Below are 13895 nucleotides of genomic sequence, written 5' to 3'. Positions count from 1 at the left end.
CAAAAAAATACCAAGTTTCACAGGTTAAATTCATGGGGAACAAGATAGGCTATTCAATAATTATTCGAGAAGAACTGGCTAGTTCTCTTGGCAAAAAGTTAAGCCGGGGTTCTACCTGTGTCCCGCTGTACAGGTAAATGAAGGATTTTAAAAGATGATACCACTGAATTATAGAAAATAAGTTTGGTGAAATTTGGTATATATGTGAGTGCTGTATGCCTTCGCATACATCATCATAAGCTCAGAAGCCATGATTAAAGACTGAGAAATTTGACCATAATCAGAAACATCTTCAAACATCTTCAGATAAATTTGACCATAATCAGAAACATCTTCAGTGACCATAATCAGAAACATCATCATAAGCTCAGAAGCCGTGATTAAGGACTGAGAAATTTGACCATAATCAGAAACATCTTCAGATAAATTTGACCATAATCAGAAACATCTTCATCTTTCTGATTCTGCAGAAACATTATGTAGAATCAAAACTGCAAAAATTAAACTGGGAATAAACTTGATTTTCTTAATATAGAAAGAACACAGCAAATAGTAAAAAATAATTAGTGAAAAAAATGTGCAAGGTCATGCATGGACTGTGTATTATAAAAGGAATTTAAGTGGCCAGTAACTTTAAAAATGTTTAATTTCACAGCAAAAGTGGCAATTAAATAGTCTTTCAGGATAGCAAAGATGTTTTAAAATGACAAGATTCAGTTAACAATAGTTTAGTGAAATAGACTTTCCCATACACTTAGGGTATAAAGGAGAGAATAAACTCTTTGGGTGACAGTTTGGTAGTATTTCAACAAAAATTGCTCATACCCTGTGATTCAGAAAATTTAAGTGGGAAAAGGACTAAAAAATGTTTGTTGTGTTATTTGTAACAGCAAAAATTAGACAATCTAAGTAGGTACTAGTTAAATAACTTGTAGCATATGTGATAGGTTTATATGTGCCACTTTGGAAAGCTATATGAACTCAAAAGATGCCCAAGAGAAAAGCAAGTTTTACATATGGTCATATAATAAATAGGTGTAAAAATTAGCATATGACATATACATACTTATGTAATAGTTTATACATAGAAACTTTTTAGGAAGAATGTGCAAGAAACTCTTTAAGTGGCTATTTCTGTGGATTGAAAATGCAAATGAAGCAAGAATTTTACTTTTCACTTTTTAACCTTTTGTAATATCTAAATTATGAATTTAGTTTTAAGAACTTAAAAACACTGGATACATATGTATATATAAATATAAAATATATTTTCTTGTGTGGTTTGTCTCCTTTGATATTGCAGCCTATGCATGGTTTTCAATTTTTCTTTGTGGTCTTCATCTAATACTTTGTATACATTGCTTCAGACACAAATTTTCATTGTAAACTGACCTCTGTGTAAGAGGCTATATGATATAACTGGCCTCTGAGTGGCTTAGATGGAATGGGTCAGAATCCTGAATGAGGGATTAGTTTGAAGATGACCTAAAAAAATAGATCACTGAAAGCAGAAGGAGGGGACAAGTTGGGGCAGAGCTGAAGTTCACCCCTGACGATTTCCTAATTGGGAAATGGGAGTAGTTCCTCTAATTTAGAGAAACATGCTGCTTGAAAGGGTGTTTCCATTGCTAGGTTGCTTGTCATCTAGAGTTTCTGGTAATCAACACTTTGCACGACTTTGACACTTTTTCTGTTGCTTCATATTTGTATGTGTTGCAGCACCAATTAGATTTAATATTATCTTGAGTGGGAACTGCTTTTCTTCCTTTCATGTTTTTATTTTTTCCTATTATGCTAGGCATTTCCTGGAGTGTTTAATAGTAGCAAACTTTCTCTTGCAGTTTATTCTTTTATTAGCTTCAGATTTTATGCATTTTACCCTTTGATCCTGTTTATGATTCCTCTTCCCTGATTTCAACACTATGACCCCTATTTTATTACAGACTATGTATTATTGGCAAAAGTATAGAGTCTTTTCAATTATTTTGTTGTTGACAGAAAGAAATTAAATATGATATAATACTAGGTATACTTAGTAATGTGCATCATTATGGTTTTATTTAGTATTTTACAAGTACTAAATATAAATTTTATTTAGTATTTTATCCAAGCTTTGGATATCATCTAAATCTCTGAGAGGAGGAATAAAAACTGACCCATACCTGTCTCAGAAAGGTGTTGCAAGTGTCAATTAGATAATGAAACTAAGAGTTTAAGGTCCCTAGAAAACCAACCAAAAAACTGTGCTGGTTTATTTACTACTAGTAGTCAATCAGATAAATCAATTTTAGGTGCCAGGCTCCTAAATATATATAAAAATATATAACATAAAAGTAGTTTTAGTTCTTTTAATACCCAAATCACATTACTCTTCCTCTAGTTCCTCTTGTTTAGACTCCTGTATTAGCTTCTTATTACTTAAGGAATGAAACCCAAATGAAAATCCCAACTTCTTGGTGTCTCACTCTATGAGTCTAGTTATCTTTCTAACTTTAATACATTTTCTACAAGAGATTGCACTGCAACCAAACTGGTTTTGCCATGGCCCATTGAACCTGTTCATTGCCTCTTCAATTTCTCCTTCCTCAAATCCAGCTTTTCCACAGGCTGAAGTTTCATTTTTCTGTTATGAACTCCTCCATCTTTCATTTGACATTCAGCATATACAACATTGTATTGTTCTTTAACATATTATACCTGTGTTCTATTTATACTACACTGTGTTTTATGTAATATATCTGCTTTCTATTTGCACAGAAAGACAATATATTCCTTGAAGCGAGGAATAAAATTTATATTCCTTTGTGTTTGTAGCAACTACGTACAATCTTGGAGAAAAGAAGTTCTTGATGAGTGTTACTACGTTAACAGTGGTTTGAATGAGGTAGTAAGATTCACTAGAAATAGAAGATTTGAGAAAAAGTAGAGCTTCCATGCAAAATTATTCTTCTACACAAATCATGATCACTTTAATGAAAGTTTTAATACCTTCCTCCATAAATTGGTCCTTTTTACCAATATAACCATTGTAGGATTTTTTTAAAGAGAATTATTAGATTTACAGAAAAATTGTACAGTAAGTACAGAGAGTTCCCATATACCCTCCTCATCTTCAGTTCTCAAAGTTTCTACCTATTTATCATTCTGTCCACCCCTGAGCCTCTTCCAACCACTGATCTTTTTACTCTCTCCATAGTTTTGCGTTTTCCAGAATGTCAGATAGTTGGAATCATACAGCATGTAGCCATTTCATACTGGCTTCTTTCACTTAGAGATATGCATTTAAATTTCCTCCATGACGTTCTGTGGCTTCATAGCTTATTTCCTTTTATCACTGAATAATACTCAGTTGTATGGCTGTACCACAGTTTGTTTACTCATTCCTATTGAAGGACATCTTAGTTGCTTCCAAGTTTTGGCAATTATGACTAAAGCTGCTATAAACATCTTTGTGCATGTTTTTGTATGAACATAAGTTTTCACCTCATTTTAGCTAATTCCTAGGAGTGTGGTTTCTGGATTCCATGGTAAATCTATGTTTAGCTTTGTATAAAATTGTCAAGCAGTCTTCCAAATTGGCTATACCAATTTTAATTTTCAGTAGCAGTAGATGAAACTTTCTGTTTTTCTATATCCTCACCATCATTATGCTGTCAGGATTTTGGATTTTAGCTATTCGGATAGATGTTTAGTTGTATTTCACTTTTGTTTTAATTTTTGGTTTCCTAATGACATGATACAGAGCATATGCTTATTTGCCATCTGTGCATCTTCTTTGCTGATGTGTCTTTTCAGATCTCCTGCCCATTTTTTTAAAAAAATAAATTTATTTTATTTATTTATTTTTGGCTGCTTTGGGTCTTTATTGCTGTGTGCGGGCTTTCTCTAGTTGCGGTAAGCAGGGGCTACTCTTAATTGAGGTGCATGGGCTTCTCATCGCGGTGGCTTCTCTTGTTGTGGAGTACAGGCTCTAGGCACACGGGCTTCTGTAGTTGTGGCACAAGGGCTCAGCAGTGGTGGCTCACGGGCTCTAGAGCACAGGCTCAGTAGTTGTGGCACATGGGCTTAGTTGCTCCACAGCATGTGGGATCTTCCTGGACCAGGGCTTGAACCTGTGTCCCCTGCATTGGCAGGCAGATTCTTAACCACTGTGCCACCAGGGAAGCCCCTGACCTTTTTTTTTTTTTTTTTTCCCCCGGTACGCGGGCCTCTCACTGTTGTGGCCTCTCCCGTTGCGGAGCACAGGCTCCGGACGCGCAGGCCCAGTGGCCATGGCTCACGGGCCCAGCCGCTCCGCAGCATGTGGGATCTTTCCGGACCGGGGCACGAACCCGTGTCCCCTGCATCGGCAGGCGGACTCTCAACCACTGCGCCACCAGGGAAGCCCTAGCATTATGTTTTAAATTTCATATTCCAAGTGTTTGTTGTTGAAATACAGAAAAGAAATTGAGTTTGTTTTTTAATCTTATAACCTGCAACTTTGCAATACTCACTTAACAGTTCCAGGAGGTTTTGTTATCTATTCTTTGGCATCTTCCACATAGACAATCATGTCATCTGACAATCATGTCAACAAAGACAGTTTTATTTCTCCCTTCCCAATCTATATACCTTTTATTTACTTTTCTTATCTCATTGCATTAGTTAGGACTTCCAGTACAGTGTTGAATAGGAATAGTAAGAGGGGACATCCTTGTCCTTTTCCTGGTCTTTAAGAAAACATCTAGTTTGTTGATGTTGTTCTTTTGTTTTGTTTTTGTTTTTTTACCATTACGTATGATGTTGACTCTTGAGTTTCTTCGTAGATTTCTTTTTTATTACATCGAGGAAGTTTCCTTTTATTCCCAGTTTTATCATGAATGTATGTTGAATTTCCTCAAATGCTTTTTCTGAATCTATTGATATAATCATTGATTTTTTTCCTCTTTAGCCTGTTTATGTGGTAGATTACATTAACTGATTTTTAATTTTGAACCAGCCTTGCATAAATGGAAAAAATCTCTCTTGGTTCTAGTGTATACCTTTTTATACATAGCTGGATTTGATTTGCTATATTTCATTGAGGATTTTTGGAGAGATATTCATCTACAATTGTCTTTTCTTGTGATATCTTTGGTTTTGGTATTAGGGTAATGCTGGCCTCATAGAAAGACGTAGCAAGCGTTCCTTTCTCTTTAATTCTTTTGGCAGAGATTGAGGAGAATTGGTATCATTTCTTCCTTAAATGTTTTGTAGAATTTACCATTGAAACCATCTGGGCCTCTTGCTTTCTGTTTTGGAAAGTTATTTAATTATTGGTTCCATATTTTTATTCAAATTGTCTATGTCTCCATGTGTGAGTTTTGGTAATTGTGTCTTTCAAGGAATTGGTCTGTTTCATCTTAGATGTCAAATTTGTGTTGCATAGAGTTATTAATAATATTCTTTTATTATATTTTTAATGCCATGAGATCAGTAGTAATGACCCCTCTTTCTTTTCTGATGCTAGTAATTTGCAGTTTATGATTTTTTTACATTTATACTTGGTTACTCTATATTTGTTTATATTTATGTCTTAACAGATTATAAAGAAGACTTAGAATAGAACTTACCGTAGATGATTCATGTACAGTACCCAAGGCCTGGTTCTCCTGGTGAATATATATGTGGTACATTACATATTCAAAAGCACATAGAAAAGAGCAGACAAATAACATTAAAAGTATGAGATCCATTTCTAATTGAAGAGTTTCATTATTCAGGTACAGGCAATCACACATGGTCAGAAAGACAATTTAATTATTTATTTGCATTTTGGTTCTACAGAGTTTATCAAGAAAAGACATATTTGGTCAATCCATTTCATTTAGAAGTATTCAGTTGTTCAATAAAGCCTGCAGGAGTACTACCTTTTATTCATTCATTTACTAAATCAGAATTGTTTTTTCCTAGTTTTATTGAGAAATAATTGATATACTTCACTGTATGAGTTTAAGGTGTACAAGACGATGGTTTGATTTATATATATTGTGAAATGATTACCACCATAGGTTTAGTTAACATCCATCATCTCATATAGATACAATAAAAAGAAAAGAAAAAAAATTCTCCTTGTGATGAGAACTCTTAATATCTAGTCTCTTAACTTTCCTCTATATCATAGAGCAATGTTAACTTCAGTCATCATGTTGTACATTACACCCCTAGCACTTATTTATCTAATAACTGGAGTGATATGTATAATATATCATTTACGTTGTTTCTATGTTTTGGCTATTGTAAATATTGCTGTATGAAAATGGGGGTACAGATATTTCGGGTTAGTGTTATCATTTCCTTTGCATATATTCCCAGAAATGGAATTGCTCAATCATACGGTAGTTCTATTTTTAATTTTTGGAGGAAACTTTGTACTGTTTTCCACAGTGGCTGTACCAGTTTACAATCCCACCAACCATGCACAAGGGCTTCCTTTTCTCCACATTGTTGGAAGCATTTGTTATCTCTTACCTTTTTGGTGATGGTCATTCTAATAGGCGTTTAATTTGCATTTCCCTAATGACTAGTGAAGTTGAATATATTTTCATGGACCTGTTGGCCATTCATATATCTTTGTTGGAAAAATCCATATTCAGGTTCTGTACATATTTTTAAATTGGATTTAAAAAAATTTTTTGCTATTCAGTTGCTTGGATATTAACCCCTTATCAAATATATGGTTTGCAAATATTTTTTCTCCTTCCATAGGTTGTTTTCTCACTTTGTTGATGTGAATCAAGTCTTACTGAGTACCAAAATTTAAATTATTTCTATAAAGAGAAGTACACGGTATATTAAAATTTAAAAACTGGGGAAACAGGAGAAGCAGGTGAACATTTCAGAAATAGATATGCTTGAGTTCTTCAAAATAAGTATAGCATTTATAAAGTGATGAAACCAGAATTTAATAGAAAACTCCAATTTGATGTTTTATAAGATAAAAATGCACATTCTAAAAGCAAAACACTTTTGTAAATAAAAAACTGGGCTCAAGAGTCAGGAGGCATGGATTTTAGAACTAGCTTTTCCACTGACCAGCTGTGTGATACTGAGCAGGCCACAGTTTTTTGTGTTTTTTTTTTTTTGATTCTGACATATTTCTGATGATCTGTATGATTTTTTTCAGTTCTGTAAAACTCTACCTGCATCCAACATGCTCAGCTAACCCCAGGTCAAAAGAGTAGTGAAGATGTGAGGAAGGCTATGTGACATTTTAGTTTCACTCGTATTTCAGTTTTTTCTCCTTCGTTTTCTCCCTTCTTCCTATTTTTCCTTTTCCTTTTCCTCTATCTCTTCTTCCTCCTTATTCCTTTAACTTCCTTCTATAACACCTCTTTTCTTATCACCTTTCTCTCTCCTGCTCTGCCTGTAAGAGGGGGCAGTTAATTATAAGTGTAGAATTAGCAGTTAATATTCAAGGCTAGGTAGATTTCCAAGCCACAAGTTTAAACTTAGTGTTAGTAAGGCTGACAGTAGTTTAATTCCCAAGGGTAGCCTGATAATGAGAGGAGATGCGTACCTGTAACTATTTCTAGAGAAATACGCAGCATCTGGTCTTCCAGCAGTGGGATTTTTTTTTCAAACTTGGTGACAAATGGGTTAAGTGTGGATACACTGCGACTATTTTTGCATTGAGGTCAGTCTGTTGTATGTCACAATTATGTTTCCATGTTCAAGAGCAGCTGAAGAGTTTGGTGCTTTTCTCCAAAAAGCTCAGAGACTCTATATTCATGTTTATATACATTATAAAGTCGGTGAAACTAAGGGGAAGCTGTAAGGCTTAGAGGTTTTAGATAATAGTGCCTCAAACAGTCTTTTCCTTCATCAAAGATGTTTACAATTTATTATGCTTCATATTTCTCTGTGGGGAGATAAAGGATAATTTTCTAAAGGCTTCCCGGGCCTGTGCTTCATAGATAGTGAGAACACGTGTCCCAGTTAATGCCTGCGGTCCCTCCATAGTGGTTAATAGAGCCTCCTTTTAATCTTAAAAGTGTCCCAGTTTGGAAGATATATTATATGTTCCCTCTATTCATAGACCGTCTTGAAGCTGAAGGAGCTATTTCTTGTATGCATTAGATAAGGCACGGTTTGGTTTTCCTCCTCCAAGCAAAGGCCTTGCTGGTGAGTCCTTGCAGCCGAAAGACAGCACACAGCCTTTTTCTTGCAGGGTATCTTGAGATATTTTCGATTGGTTCAAAATACTGAATTGCTCACTTTTGTGAACCAGTTCATCCGTCTGCGAATTAGTTGGAAATAGACGAAGTAAATTGTTTCTTGAAAAGGCTTGATCCTTGTTGAAAATAAGCCTGATTTAGGGAGGAGTAGAACTTTTAGCTTAGTTTTCCTGGGAACATCAGTTGGTTGAATTTGCAGAAATTAAAGACACATTTTCTTTGATTTGCCAGCTCTTTAATTACTGTTCATTGAAAAGTGTAAAGTTTTAAAACTCTGAGCTATGACTGCATTCACCCTCCTTAGCCTGCTGCTTGCTTCCATCAGATGAGTGCGCAAAAGAAACCCTTACTGATTAGATAGAGTGGAGCTTTTTGGCTGAATGAGTTATGCTTGGTAATAGAAAACATTTGGGAGAATATGCAGAGTGTATACTTCTTTTCCAAAAATCTGAAGTCCTCATGTTTTAGGGAGTCTAATTTCATTTTAATTTAAAGGAAAACTGCTAATATAACTGTATGCAAACAATTAGGGGATAATTTATCATAATGAGAAAGGTATAGAAAGGAAAACCTAGTAAGGGACAAACAGAAATCGCACAACTGAAATGAATAGATCACATGTTATCATATAATTAAGATGCTTTCTCAAAATCTGTTTGAAATAGAAGTGTTATAGTTTTCCTGACTTCACAATATAGAGCCTATTGGTTTTGGGTAAAATGAAGGTCACATTGTGTCTCATCTCATGCCCCTCTCCATCTTGCTTACCATGGTCCAGTCACATGTCAACTCCCTGATCCTGGAATATGCTAGTCTCCAAATAACTATTCCAGCTCATTCTTTAGGCCTTGTTTTGGTCACTGGTCTTCTCCTCCTCCCCTTTTCCACTGCATGTCTCTCTAAGGTGCTCCTGTGTAATAACATGCCATAGGAGGCGTAGGCATGCTTTTCAAACTGCAGGGCTTAACTGTCTGTATCTTTCGCTAGACTGTGAGCTCTGCGATGCTGGCTTATGTTTGCAGTAACTCTGGGCTTTCGTATTGTTATTCTTTATTTTGGGAGCTCTTTTCACAGGAATATCTCCTTTCTATCATTTAATTCCCAGCTCAAATGGCTCCTCAGAAACTGTCCAATCTAGAGGAGTTTCCCAATCATTGTCTGTTTCAGCCAAGGGACTCTATTTAGATTTATTTTTAGATTTACTTAGTTTCTTTTCCCCCCACTAGCAGGTAAGGACCACTTGAACAGAGGTCTCTCACTTATCTTGTACATTGCTGTACCCCAAGGACCCATAAAAGACCTAGTATACAGAACCTATTTAAATTATTTGTGAATAAATGATACTGCTGTATTTCTCTAAGTTGGTAGTCATATGAAATGATCGAGCATGCATATAGATTGCTTAACGAATGGGTTATTGTTGCAACTTCCAGTCTCAATTTTATAATGTAAATTGTGCCTAACACATCAAATCATTACAAATCAATTAACCTTGAGGTCAAAATAAACAATAAAACACAACTTTTCACTTTGAGGTATATTAATCAAGTGCTAATGTTCTAACATTCCTTAATGAAGGGAAATATTGTATGAAATCCCTCGTATGCAGAATCCAGAAAGAAATGATACAAATGAACTTATTTACAAAACAGAAACAGACTCATAGACTTAGAGAAAGAACTAACTGTTACTGGGAAGAAGGGTAGGGGGAAGGGATAGTTAGGGAGTTTGGGATTGACATGTACACACTGCTGCATTTAAAATGCATAACCATCAGGGACCTACTGTATAGCACAGGGAACTCTGCTCAATGTTATATGGCAGCCTGGCTGGGAGGGGAGTTTGTGGGAGAATAGATACATGTATATGTTTGGCTGAGTCGCTTTGCTGTGCACCTGAAACTATCACAACATTGTTAATCGGCTATACTCCGGTATAAAATAAGAAGTTAAAAAAAAAGAGGTACAACAAGCTGCTATTTAACCAAACACAAAATTGGGAAATTGAGAAATTTTATACCTCAATTTATACAGTACATACTTGTTTCTCCTAAATGAATCTTATTCATGTTGACATACATGGGGGAAAATAACTGAAACATTTTTCTGAGCAGTTGTGCTGATTATAATGGAAAAATATTAGAAATGAAGAAAACAATCATCATGGTGGACAGACCATAAAAGAATGACTTTTAATGTGTATATCAAACTACTCTTTTATTGAGTTAGGATAACACAGCCTTAATTCCTGCTGAGAAATATGAACTTCTAATAGAAGTCAAAGCGTGTCCAGTAAGTGTACATGCATTTGTGACCTTCCATGAAAGTCATCCAGGCTTATGTATTCTTAAAATCTATGCAGAAATTCTTTATCATGTTACCTATGTCTAAGAAAACTAAACATTATCTTTTTCAAGTCACAGAGAACTTATTTCATTGTTTTATTATTATTACTGAGGCTGATGAACTACTAGAGAACAGGACCAGGGTTGAACTTTGTATTTTTATAATAATGGCCAAGTCATCTTCAGAAAAATTCTAACAACACCCTGGGGAGTGTGGTACTAAGAGCATGTATTTGTCACGTGTGGCCACAAGCAATCTGCAAATGATTTCCAAATGACATTCTGCATATCCAAGCTTTATTTTGATGCCTACGCATCTGCTCTCCTGTTAGCAGTATTATCAAGTAGCTTTAAGCGGGCGTACTTTAAATATTTGAAAGCTTTTACATTCTTCAGAAGCCCTGATAATGCATGTGATGATGATCTCAATTCTTTTCTGTTAGGATGAATTTTACAGGGCTTGATCAGTATGTAACAGAAAGATATTAAAATATGGTTTTCCTGGTTCTTTTGAAATGTAGAATTTTAAAAGTTTTATTAATAAGGTCACCAGGGATATTTTACAATGGTAGGTTGCTTTTACATCTTAAGTATACAGAAGTTAATATATAAAATAGCTTCTTAATAATTTGTTTTCTTTCTCTCAGTATAAAACAATGAATAATCATTTAATTTATGTAAATGAGAATTTTTCTCCCAACACTTTTCTGATTTAATACTCAGGCTAGCTGTATTTTGTTAAAAAAAATCTTTCTCACTTCCAAATTGTTGTAAACACAAAGTAAGCATTTAATAGTTATAGTGATATAGTTCAGTGATAGCAATAAATACAGATTTACACATAACTATTAAAAATTGATATATAATAAGTTATGTGTATCCAATACTAATTATAGAGTTCTCAGGATTTATAGTACCAATGCAGCAGTATAGTACTAATTCTGGAATTCTGGCATGTAGGACTGGGAGAAAAACAGTCCTTAACTACTCAATGAAACAGATGGTTAAACCAAACATTACAGAAGTTAAAAGACTTGTGCAAGGTTGCAGAGCTACTAAGGCACACGCTTTACATTCCAAGATTCTAAGTCCAGTGTTCTCACTGACCATATCATGTGCTTTTCATAGAGACATTATTAAAGTAGTGGGAATAACAGCAGTGCTTTAAGATTTGGAGTCTTCTTAGTGAATCTCAGAATTCAAAAGGGTGCATAAGATTTATATCAGATGGTTATTTAAAATAAAGATTTTTGAGTTCCATCTCCAGTAGGTCTGGGAGGCAATCTGTAGTAGAATCTGGGTCTTCATTTTTAACAAGGTTGTCTGGTGATTCTGATTAATTTGGTAAACATTTTGGCGTATGATCTTTACATTCAAGCATACTGTGTGTATATAAAATAGTATCTGAAACGTGTATCGAAAGCATAGGATCTCTGTGTGGCACTGGATGATTAAGTCTTCCAGAATGATGATTTCTAGAGATACAAGTGAACATAAAAAGTACGGATAAAATACAACTTTCTTTTTGAGATTCATAAGGAGTTTTGTGTAATTGAATTATCTCAGTGAAAAGTTTGTTAACAGCATGCCCATCTACCATCCATCCTGGCCAAAAGAGGTAACGAAAAAGTGTCTATTTGAGAAGACTGATTACCTTATCAATTCAAACATGTCTATGGTAATAAATCAAAACATTTATTTTAATATGAAAACATTATTAAATGACTCCATTTTCTATTCTAAATCAGTATATAACTGTCAATCAACAAGATGCCACAAGATTAACGTGCAGAATCAAAGTAATCAGCCTTAATTGTTCAAGAAAAAATTCAGGTCACCTATCAACCTAGAAGAAGAAAGATGTCCAGATTTTATTTTGGCTATTTAGCATTTCCCCTGTTAATTTCCTATTTTAATTTGCCAGCCTCCTAAATTAACTATTCAACATTTCACTATTCAGATTTCCACACACCTGTTTGGCATGAAGACAAAAAGGGTAAGAAGAAATGGTGTTTGTGAGATTAGTCCCAAACCAGCCCTTTTATCACCCACAAGTCATTAACCATCTGTTTGCTTCCTATCAGCCCCTGGCGGTATCTTCCTGCACCCACCTGCTGGAGCCCTTGCAGACAAATTCCTGTTTAATCAGTTTCTCTGGCTCTTAATCTTTCACTTAATTCCTAAAATGAGAGCATATCTCTTCCTTTCAGGAATATGCTAAAGTTTGAATTGTGCTTCTGGAGATGCAGACCTTTGATCTGGATTTAGTACTGTCTGTGCACTGCCCCCTGAGTTGCCTCATTGGAAGTAACTTATAGCTCTTTCTCTCTAGCGTTCTTCGGGCTTGCACACCCAGTGATATTGTCATATATCGACACAATGTTCAAATATAGAAAATGCATAGATATTGGTCTTGGGAACTATATTTGGGGATGTGTAAGTCAAGCCTCATACATTAATTCTAAAGACTAGGCAGTATAGTTTGACCAAACTGTATGGTATTTTTTGCCGTTACTGCACTTATAACTTTTGGGCTTGAACCCTGGGTCAGATTGTAAGTAAATGGCAAATAGTGATTGATTCAATTTCTTTCTCAGGGATGTTATGACCTTTGTCTGAAAACTGTAAAATTCAACCAGTTTTTTTATCTGAGAACCAAATTTCCATTTTTAATGCACTCTGTCAGCAACTGTAAAGTTGGCAAAGAACATGTTAACTAATTACATAGAACAACACTGTACTAGCAGTGCCAACTATTTTTTCTACCTTGTTCAGGCCACAGACTTTGAATTTAGATGGTCTGACAACTGTATTGTCTCATACAATATGTCTGACCCACATTTTGTGGAACAATGCTTACATACGTGATTGTTTTTTTCTCATTTGTCCTTCTCTGAACACAGTACGAACTCACTCAGCAGTAACTTCATCCATAAATTAAAGTTGCATTATTACATTTTGACAGCTGTATTGATAAAATATGACCCACAACAATAGCTGAGATTTATTGAGCGCTTAGTGTGTGCATGACACCATTGTAAGCACTTTTTGTTTATGTCCTCAGTTCCCACAATACACTTAGGAGGTGAGTACTGTGATTGTGAAACTGTGGCACACAAAGGCTAAGGAACTCACCCAAGGTCAGACAGGTACAAAGTGGCAGAGCCACGTGTGTGAGTGGCCTAGAGCCAGAGGTCTTAATTATATGCATTTTACATCTCAATCTTTTGTAAAATTTTATTTTGTTGAAGTATAGTTGATTTACAATATTGTGTGAATTTCTGCTGTACAGCAAATTGATTCAGTTATAGAAATATATATACACACATATATATATTCCTTTTCATATTCTTTTC

Source organism: Delphinus delphis, chromosome 21 (genome assembly GCF_949987515.2).
Source record: "Delphinus delphis chromosome 21, mDelDel1.2, whole genome shotgun sequence".
Classification (NCBI taxonomy): Eukaryota; Metazoa; Chordata; class Mammalia; order Artiodactyla; family Delphinidae; genus Delphinus; species Delphinus delphis.
This window is presented reverse-complemented; position numbering follows the sequence as displayed.